The 10,527-nt window shown below is 40.4% G+C and overlaps 2 long non-coding RNA genes across 2 annotated transcripts; both read right to left on the bottom strand.

Annotated features, from left to right (window-relative positions):
- Positions 1–441: 441 nt before the first annotated feature.
- LOC111098185 lies at positions 442–4,878 on the bottom strand. The gene is made up of 3 exons (XR_005367482.1): positions 4,488–4,878; positions 3,826–3,870; positions 442–1,177 (listed from the first exon to the last, which is right to left on the bottom strand). It is a non-coding gene; the product is annotated as an uncharacterized LOC111098185 (long non-coding RNA).
- An 834-nt stretch (positions 4,879–5,712) lies between these two features.
- Positions 5,713–9,099, bottom strand: LOC119874308. The gene is made up of 3 exons (XR_005367481.1): positions 9,016–9,099; positions 7,369–7,449; positions 5,713–7,131 (listed from the first exon to the last, which is right to left on the bottom strand). It is a non-coding gene; the product is annotated as an uncharacterized LOC119874308 (long non-coding RNA).
- Positions 9,100–10,527: the final 1,428 nt, after the last annotated feature.

The following is a 10,527-nucleotide window of genomic DNA, read 5'->3' as shown; positions in this document are numbered from 1 at the left end:
GCCACACTATTCATCATGTTTTATTGGGAGAATGGATTTGCATAGTATTATGCAGATTAGCTTCTCTAAGAACATATGCCTTTATACAGGGTTCCCTCAAATGCTTAGAAAAGTACTTTGTAATTTCCAGAGTTACAAAGGCTAATTAATATCCAAGTTTACATATTAATCAGTGTGAAGTTGGTGGACCTAGCTACCTTCATCAAATTGCTGTAGGATCATTTCCTGAATACTCTAGTTTGAAAAAAAAAAATGGAAGGTACCACTTGAGAATAAGAAAAGAAATACTGAACCATTGACCTCCCACAGCCTAGAATTGACATAGAGAAGGTATAGTCACGAGGATTGACAAGTGCTCTCTGGGAAACTTTAATCATTGTAGCTGTGATCTAGCCCATGATCCTTGGCAAATGAAAAATGAAAATGGTGTGACTAGGCCATTTTGAGAAGTCCCCTCCGTTTGGAGGAGGAAGGCCACTGATTGTGGTTTTATCTCATTCACATTATATAACATTTGGTTCTGCTTCTGTAAGGAAGATGCTTGAGAGATATATATTTTAGGCTCTTCGTACTCTTCTTAAATTGGTTGCTTTTGTAGAAGATGTTTTTAATATAACAAAGCTCCTAGGTCTGATGCCAACAATAGTGTAACAGATCTAACGTATTTTTTTTTTAAACTTGAGCACTTTTGCTCTTAAAAACAGTACAGGTTTTCCTTTTAAGATTTGCTTCATTTTATATTCTTTTCACAAAAGGACAGAGATCTACTAGCTACCTCATTCATCAAGCAAGACATGGTTTCACTGATCACCATAGGGTTTGTGGTTTTGAGTACAGACTATTGACAAAGGAAACCTCAATCTCTGGGTGGGATGAGGACTGAGATGTGGGTGGATGTGAAGCGAATAGCTCCATGACCCTCCCCCAAAATGTAAGGACCGGGGGAAACACATTGCAAACATCCCTACACCAGGTTGCAGATTTTATGAGTGAAGGGAAAGTGGGATTCCTGAAAACACAAAGTAATTCAGACACATCTTTGGCTGCCAGAACATACTTCAGACAAAAGGTTAAAGGCAGCAAGAAAGCAGGCCATGGGGTTCCCAGAGAACCAGATGCTGTGGTGAAAATGCATCTTGTGTGGATTTTACTCCAGACATCAATGTACGCGTTGAACCTTTGGGGAGGTGAGAGAAAAAATAGGAATTAATAATTTCCAGATTCGAGGCTTCAGGGCACACCCTCGCCCATAATTAGTCAGTCTTTATTTTTTCTTCCTGTTCTGTATCTGTGCTAAATTGTGTTTGTAGGATTTGTTCAAAGCAGCTGTTGTGCTTTCCCATCATTCTTCGGAGATGGGCTCCTTTTGCAATCCCACTGAATGGGATAATGATTTGAAGAGTGCAGGGATGAATTTAGAGTCAACACTATAGAAAACAACCACCACATCTAATGATTTCTAGTCAAAACTCAGAGCAAAAGTTTGCTGACAGGAGCTCTCAAACAATTAACTAATAACAATAACAATAACAATAATAATAATAATAATTAATAATAATAAAGAGCAATACAACCCTAGGAGTTACTGGGAATTCAAAATGCCATATGGTTCTGATAGATCAATCTGGAAATGAAAATTTGTTTTCAGTTATTAGTATTTTTATCATTTTAGTTAATAGCACTCTCATCAGAAAACTGTTTAAGGAGTTTAAGACCACAGATCTTTGTATTTGTGCTTTAAAAGAGGGGAAGCCTATATTGCCTTACCATTGTTCAAAATGTTAAGAAAAAAAATCAGAATCAACAGACACACACAAAAAAATACTCCACAGAAGTGTTCTCTTGGGCTAGCATCATGTTCCTGAATGAATTCGAATGCCTATAGGCAGAACATATATCCCCAGTTTGCTAAAGGCCTGCCACTCCTCATTATTTTTTTTTTTACTCACATTTTTCTCTTACCCCTTCGGGCAATAAATGCATTTGAGTTTGCCTCTCCCAAGACCATCACGAGACTTAAGAGTAAGAATATAATTCTTATTATCACTATAAACTAGTGAGGGTTATGTTTATGGTTCATTGATGAAAGGCTGCCATAGTAACAGGGAGAGCATGCATGCAATGAGATGGATGGATGGAAGATTTTTTGAATAGCATCATCACAGATGCTACACAGGGGAGACAGACGTCTTCATAAATACACAGTAAAAAATTATTCTAGATGTCTAGGAGCTGGGTCTGAAATAAGATGTGAATAAAGGTGACACACCAGAGACGAATTGGAGTATCTTTTCTTATTAGACATGTACCTAGCAGGATGGCGTATACCTAGCACTCAATCGCATGTTTGTTAAATAAACATTTAAACTATGGTTCTTTAAGAAACCGTAGATCAGTTAGGTATCACGTGTTTCAAATTTGAGAAAATATCAAATGAATAATTTAGGGTAAGTGGTGATAGATGCATTTAGTTTGTATACTTCTCACCATTGCTGGCCATTCAGATGCACTTATTCTACGCTGAGAAGTAAATGTCTCAAGTTTTTAAATTTGCTATGTCAAATCATTTGCATTTTAACTGGAAATTATAAACAAGGGTGGAAAAGAGTTATTAATGTAATAATGAAAAAAAAGTTAACACTGAATTGGTAAAGGGGTTCCGTTTTCATGGTGGAGAGGCAAGAGAGTTTACACCAGTTCCTACTACAAATGAAGGAAGGGGATTCAGCAGTATTAGGGATTTTTCAGAAAGCCCTAAAACCATTTTGATTTTCCTTCAAGTTTTGTTTTTTGGAGCTTCAAGTTTCCAAAACATTTTCCCCCTTAACTCAAGCCTTTGTTTTTCAAAGGAAATTTAATTTAAAAAACATGTTTTTTCTAACTGAGTTTAAACTAGTATTATACAAATAAAGACAGATTTTTGTTTGAAATTAATTCTTGTTTGCTTCTAGAACTCTGAAGGAACTCAAATTCAAAAGACCGAGCTAATGCATTTTCAGAGGTGAATATAACACAGGCTAAAACATTTCAAATTCTGTCCTCTGTCCAGATTTTAAAGCATTTTATTTATTTTTCATCATTGTTCACAGGTCCTCTTTGACCTACAATGGGGTTATGTTTCAATATACTCATTGTAAGTTGAAATATTGTAAGTCAAAAATGCACTGAATATACCTAACCTACCAAATATCATAGCTTTTAGCCTGGCCTACCTTTGCTTGGAACACTTATGTTAGCCTACGATTGGACAAAATCATCTAACGCATATTGAGTATCTCATGCAATTTACTGACTACTGTACTTAAAGTGAGTGGCTACATGGGTACAAATAGTTTTAAGCTATCAGTTGTTTCCCTTCATGGTGGTGTGGGAGAGGGGGGCTGTGGCCATTGGGGTCCTGGCACCGTGAGAGGTGGCGTTGCATATCACTAGTCCAGGAAAAGATCAAATTCGAAATTCAAAATATAGTTTCTCCTGAGCGTGTATCACTTTCGCAACATCCTAAAATAAAAAAAAATCCCAGGTGAATAATCTAAGTTGGGGGACCTTTTGTATTTGATTTCCTGGAGAGGAATAAAAAAAAAATACCAATACCTATCAATCTGGAACAGATATAATGAAAACCTAGTTCAAGGTCACTTCAGGAAAGTGTAAATTGGTGAAATCTCTGCCAGTTTCCAGGGTTTCTCGCTGGAGGAGGAGCAGAATTAGCCTAATGATCTTGCATTACAAACCTCTGCTGAGATACAAGCAAGGCCTGATTTCTGGGAGATTAAGTATACATCCCATCACCTCTGTGTATCTCCTGGTGTTTAAACTACGTACCGTGGTTGTGGTACACGTCAGGGAAGGTCACGGATCATAGTAGAACTGCTTTGAGGAAAAAAAATCATTTTTCCAAACTGAGAGCCTTTTAGAGTTGTCTAATAATTTCTACTGTCCCCCTGCCTCCCCCTCAAAATCCCTACACACACACACACACACACACACACACACACACACAACAACGTTTTATATCTATCCATTCACTATTTTATCTGACATTTGCTGGGCATCCAAAGTGTACCTGCCAGCTGCAGGGACACTGGGCACTGAAAATACAATAGATGAGACACCTTCTAATCTCCAGGAGGTTACAACATTAGAAGTGTTACCACAAGGGAATGAATCATAGCCTAATTAGAACATAAACGTAGCCTATCATTAGGCAGGCTTATCTCCGATACTTAGGCATCTTAGTGCCATTTCAAAAGCAAATGGGTCAGCGTTGGATTGGGGCTAATCAAGACGTCCCATGAGTTTGCCAATGTGCAGAAAGCAGGACAACTGACTGTGGGCTCTGCTGCTCTTCTTCGGCACTCTCACCACAGGCCTTCATCCCGGAGCATGGCTCAGCTGAGCTCTACTCACGTACCCTGGCTGGGATAACACAACCCCTGAACACAGCTTCTTTTCATAAACAAGTAGAGGAAGGTAAACTGAGTCACCCCAAGGACAAAATGCAGAGTGGAAGTTTGTCTTTGGCTTTTGCATCCTGCCATTTCTGTTCCTTTTTACTTTTCATCAGAATCAGATCCCCTGGCACCTCAGGACACAGTGCCTAGCTTTTCCCCAATCATCCTTCTACAAAAAGAGGAAAGAATCCCCCCTTGCTGCATGGTAGCTACAAGTATCCACCTGCAGCAGATAGTTTTCATTTTTGGTGGCCTAGTGTTAGGAGAATACCAAGCTTCATAAATCTTGGGGGAGGGGAAGGAGAAGGAGCCAGCAGCTCCCCTCTCCCCACACCCAGAAGCCAAGGAGTTGGCACGACACGGTGACACTGCGAAGCTAGGACAGCTTCATGGGTCACCAGAACCAGCAGAAGTAACATCAAACATCCAGTGGCTAGGGTGCCAAGGCCATGCCTGGCTATGTGGTTGCCATGGCCTGAGTTGATTCTTACATCATTATGGGTTCAGTTTTGTCCATTTCCCCAAAATGTTGAAGTCCTAATCCCATAGTACCTGTGAATGGGAACTTACATACAAATAGGGTCTCTGTTATCAAGTTAAGATCAACTTAATATGACTGTGTCCTTATAAAAAGAGGAAATTTGGACACAGACACCCACACAGGAAGAACACCACATGAAGGTAAAAGTAGAGATCCGAGTGATGCATCTACAAACCAAGGAGCTCCAACGATTGCTAGCAAACCACCAGGAGCCAGGAGAGGAGCACAGAGCAGATTTCCCCTCTTGCCCTGCCAATACCCTAATCTCAGACTTCTAGCCTCAAGAACTTTGATTTTTTTTTTCTGTCAGTCCCCTAGTTTGTGGTACTTTATTATAGGAGCCCTAGGAAATGTATGCACTTTTTACCCCACCTGGTTTTCCAGCTTTTTTGTTGGTTTGTTGTATTAATGTTCTTCTGATCAATTCCTTTTTTTTCTCTCTCTTAATTAGAATTCGTTTTTTGTTCGTACCTTTGGACCCTAACTGCTACCTCTTTCAGTAACAATTCCCTTCTACCCTCCCAGCAGCTCCAGTCTCATGTGGAGACTGAGGACTCATGTGGTTCTGGGGAAACACACATCACCCTCAGAACCAGAGTAGAACACATGACCTCTGCTCAGCCAGTCAACAAAGTGATCGGTTCCTGAGTGGATAAGTCCCAGAAGATGATCTAATCATGGTGAAGTGCCAGACATTTTCTAGGAATGCTGAGGCAAAGATAATCTGTTTCTTGCTGTGCATAAATAAAGATGTGTGTAGCCTAGCAGTGCTGGCAAACTTACCTCAGAGGCAAGCCAACCGAGGCAAGAAAGAAGGAAAGAAAGGAACCTCATTCCTTGGTATCATTGAACTACTGGACCAGTCCACATCTGAAGTCACTTCCAGTTCTCCCTTTGGAGAGCCAGTTAGTTCCCTCTATTATTTAAGCCAGTTCGAGGCCAATTTTCTGGTATCTCCATCCAAAAGCATCTGAACCGACACCCTCCATTTGTAGTATACGTATCCTTCATAGGATTTCCATATGCTTCTAAGTTATGTGCTGTTTAAAATATTATGTGTCTAATTTTGGAACAAGAGCACTTCAAAAACAATGTCAATCAGTCATGAGCATGACATTTTAAATGAGCAAAGAGGTTATCATTTAACTCCTGGGATGATGGTATTGACCTGGAAGGAAATAATAATAGTGTTGAGGGTGGTGGCAGCCATCACTTCTCAAGTGCCCACAGTGGGGAGGCAATTCGAGGAAAGCTCCTGAGAAACAGAAACATCACACACTGGGACTTGAACAGAACACCAGAGCACTGGAGTTTTTGCCAGGCTCTTTGGTTCTTCAGGACAGTAGGAATGTCCAAAACCTGGACCAAACCCCTCTCTTCTTAGCCTGCATTCATACCTGCCTGTTCCGTGAGTCATGCAACACAGGTACAAAAGGTCCTGTTATCATAGCCTTGCCCATTCACTGGAGCAAAAGAAACCAATTCAGACATCCATCCGTCCTGAGGGCTAGCACCAATTTCCTCTTCCCAGTAGGGTTTATGGTGTATGTACCCTGGCTACCTTGAGTGCACTGAGTCATGGTTCCCTCCTTCACCTTCCAGCACTAATCCCTTGGTTTGTGCAGTTGGATTTGTACTCTGGGTCCTAATTTACACTCTAGCCCTCCGCTGTATTACAAGACCTCTGAACCTTCAGACAGTTCCTCCCTCTTAGCACCGACAGGCCTCCCTGAACCTGACTCTAACTGCTGGAAAATAAACTCAACCCCCATCCAGAGACTTCTACAGGCTTTTCCTTCCTAATGACTAAACTTGACTTTTAGCCATGGATTCTAGTCCTGCCCCCCCTTTTGAGTTTCACTGGCAGCCACTGAAGTGGTGTTCTGCTGGTTGGCCTTCTTAGAGGATGGCCTCACTGTTGGCAGCTTTGTCTTCCAGCTCTTTCTCCCAGTAGCTCTGCCTTAGTCTCTTCTCCAGCGAGAATTCCAGCAAGTGTCATAGCTGAAGGTATATGGAGTATGACATTTCTTCCAACAAGCCTCTTGTAATTTTAGCTCTTCTTATATCAGGTCCTGGGGGTCCCAGGTTCATTCTCTTGAATCCCATCTGTTTCTCTTTCCTTGCAACATGGGTCTCCTGTTTCAGAATAGTAAACACTCATTATCCAGCCCTATTATCATAGAAGAGCCCCAGAACGCAAATATTTACCACTGAATTAAAGGGCAGGGGTCCTTGAGTATTTGGAATCAGAGAACAAACCAAAGAAAAAGTGTGGAGGTGACTGAAACATGTGAACGAATGCCTAGGGGAGTAACAGCAGAGGGCTTTGAAATAAAGAGAACCCCAGATATGCGAGGAAGATACTAGACTTACATGAGAATCACTAGGGACCGTTACAGCTCCACGGCGCATAGGAGCAGGAAAGATCATTAGCAGAAATGCTTATTGTGAACACTAGGAACCAAAAAGGTAAAGAAGAGAAAAAAGGATAATGACACCATTTTCATGTTAATTACCATCATCTATGTAAATCATTCTGAAGATAATCATTACATTTTTCTATATTATCTACGTTTCATTGTAGCAATTTACTGTGATTTATAGCAGTTCTAGTATCACATGCTTACAGATTTAAAGAATTAAAGGGACAATTGCTCAAAGTTATAGTTGATTCTGCTGATAAGGAATCACACTGGATATTGCAGAGATAAGCAAGGGTGCCTGCCTAGAGCTCAGATGGTAAATGCACATGTGATCGCCCTATAAGCCAGAAGGTGTGCATGTTTCTGAGAGTACAAAGTGCTGGAGGTGACGTCTAATTGAGTTGAAGAGGAATTGGCTTTTGAGATTAGATAGAATTTAGACCACAGAATTAGGAAAAAGGGACAGCGTCATAGAAGCTACACAGCAAATGTGCTAGTTTTTAGGCTATTTTAGTTTGCCCTCGCTTTTTTCTGTCCCGCCTACTGTTAATGCATTTGGGAATAGGATAGAAAAATTTTGCTTAGAGAACTCTCAACACAAGATTCAGGGACTCTGCAGAAACTCATACTTACCATGTTTGGCGAACTTTAAGTGTGTTCTTTTCCCACACTAAACAGACGGAATAAAATAAATGTTTGTCATCAACAGGAGCCCCCTTTCCAGTGGATTCATTTTTATAAACAGTCATCTAACTTGTTTTCTCCTTGCATTTGGAAAACTGGAAAGCCCATGCTTTTCCTCATCGACAGCATCTTGGTTGGGAAGTCATTCCAGATTTATTACAAAATGGAGTGACATTTCCCAGAAAGATGGAATCTATTTTGACCATTCCTAGAATTGCCACCTTACCAGGATATCTCATTGTGTTTTTGCAATACCCATGTCTGGATCAGGGCTTGGAGTCTAGGGTCCCACACCAAGGAAAACTCAGAACTTGAAGGCTCTGGCTTTCTTTGTGCTGAATCAGGAAACAAAAATGTCACTTTTTGTAACTCTGGGTTTGTCCTATTCTCTCCTAACCAGATGCACATACTTTGAAAAGACTCTCTTCTTTTTTATCAACCAAAAATGTGAAAACAATGGCTTGCCTAAATGATATTATATGGAGAATATTGAGTCTATTATGGGCATCCCTTGATGTGGTACAACTTCCTGATGAATGGTCACTAATTAAGAAACTGCAGAGAGCAAACTTATTTTATGATACTGGGAGAGTTTATTGTCGAAAAAATCTACTTGAATTAATGGACACTTCTTCTGAACCCAGTGTTCATGTTGTTATAGGTGGGGCAATTCTTGAAAAGTTTTTCTTTGCTTCTGTGACTTAGACACAGAGATCTACTTTGTTGTGCCTTGTTTCCCACAGAGATACTTGCCAAGTTTAATCATTACTAAATTCATCCCAGATTCACTTAGTGGACTGCCTTTGACTGACCAAAAGGTTGCTCTGAATCGTAAAACTTTCAACTAGTTGTGTCTAAGAGTTCAGCCTAGAAAGACAAGAGATGGGGGTGGGAGTGGGGGCAGGGAACAAACCTCTTTTGCCATTTCATGATGAAGAGGTGACCCAGTGCAGTTTTTGTGATGTCGTGTGACATTTTCTCTCCTCTTTGGCAGCTTAATTTGGACTTCTGTAAAATAGCACATAAAACAAAAGTTAACTATTTCAACATTGATTTTTAAATTGTTTATTAAGAGCCAGCTATGGATAAGTCTTGGTGCTAGAGACACGGTGTCAAAATGATAGGCATGGTCCCTCCCTCACAGAGGGAGCTTGCAGGGAACGGAGGAGACCAGCTAATAATTGGGCAGGAACAATCAAGTGTGGTGAGTTTTGTTCGTTATCCATAAAACAAACTGAGAAGCAATGTTAGTTACCAAACAAGGCCGAAGAATTTTAAATATCTAATTCTCCTCGAGGAAACTCTGCACACAGGTTTTTTATGTGACAGTTTATAGTTTTCCTTTTCCTTAGTTTAATAGCAAGTGGCTAAGTTTTTATACTATGATAAGAACAGTAAAGAAAAATACACTGAATGATTCATGATTACTGGTTAGGATCTTTTAAAAGAATTTATGGATGATCCTCAGAGGAGACAATGTGAGTACGCCTGTTAGGAATTTGACATGGGAATAAATGGAAATTTAGTTATTATCAGGAAAACAAAGCTATAACTATATAATTTAGTAAAACTAAGAGCAGAAGAGGAAATAGTGCATGTTTTAACCATATAGCAATTTTGAAACGACTTCTAAAAGCCAGTTGAAATTTAAAAGCTAGATTTCAGGGGTGCCTGGGTGGCTTAGTCAGTTAAGCATCTGCCTTTGGTTCAGATCATGGTCCTGGGGTCCCTGGGGTCGAGCCCTGCATCCAGCTCCCTGCTCAGCAGTGAGTCTGCTTCTGCTTCTTCCTCTGTCCCTCCCCCAGCTTGTTCTCTCTCTCTCTCTCTCTCTCTGTCAAATAAATAAATAAAATCCTTTTTATTAAAAAAATAAAAAATAAAAGCTAGATTTCAGCTCATGTATTAAGTTTGTTTTATTGGGAACTGCTTGAAGCACTGGAGTAGGAGGGGTAGGGTTCAAGCCCCCTCAACCCCAGCAGTTCATTGTCAGGAAGGTAAAAGTAGGCAATCCACCCACCACATTGAGATGAAAAGACACTCCACAGTCAGTAAAGAACATTTGTAAAACACAGCTCTTGGAAGAGCATGCCTGCTTCATGATTAATACAGATTGGCAGAGCAGAGAGTTTGTGTACAAGACAAACTGAGGAGACGGACAAGAGGGAAGTAATAAAGGACTAGAAAGTCGGGACAAAGAGTTTCAACTTTAACGTGAAGTGAAACAAAGCTTTCAATCCATGGGAATGAAGCAGTGGAACGACACTGAGATGATGTGTTCTAGAAAAATCTTTCTGGTGGCATGGTGGAAAATTGGTCACAGCAAAGAGGTCACAGCAAGACTGGAATCCCAGATACAAATCAGAGGCCTCCACAGTAAGTGAGAAACGGCCAAGTCCTGAGCCTTGATGATGCAAACACAGAGGAA

This window comes from Canis lupus, chromosome 12 (assembly GCF_011100685.1).
Source record: "Canis lupus familiaris isolate Mischka breed German Shepherd chromosome 12, alternate assembly UU_Cfam_GSD_1.0, whole genome shotgun sequence".
NCBI lineage: Eukaryota > Metazoa > Chordata > Mammalia > Carnivora > Canidae > Canis > Canis lupus.
Note: the sequence above shows the minus strand (reverse complement) of the source record. Positions and strands in the feature narration are given on the sequence as shown.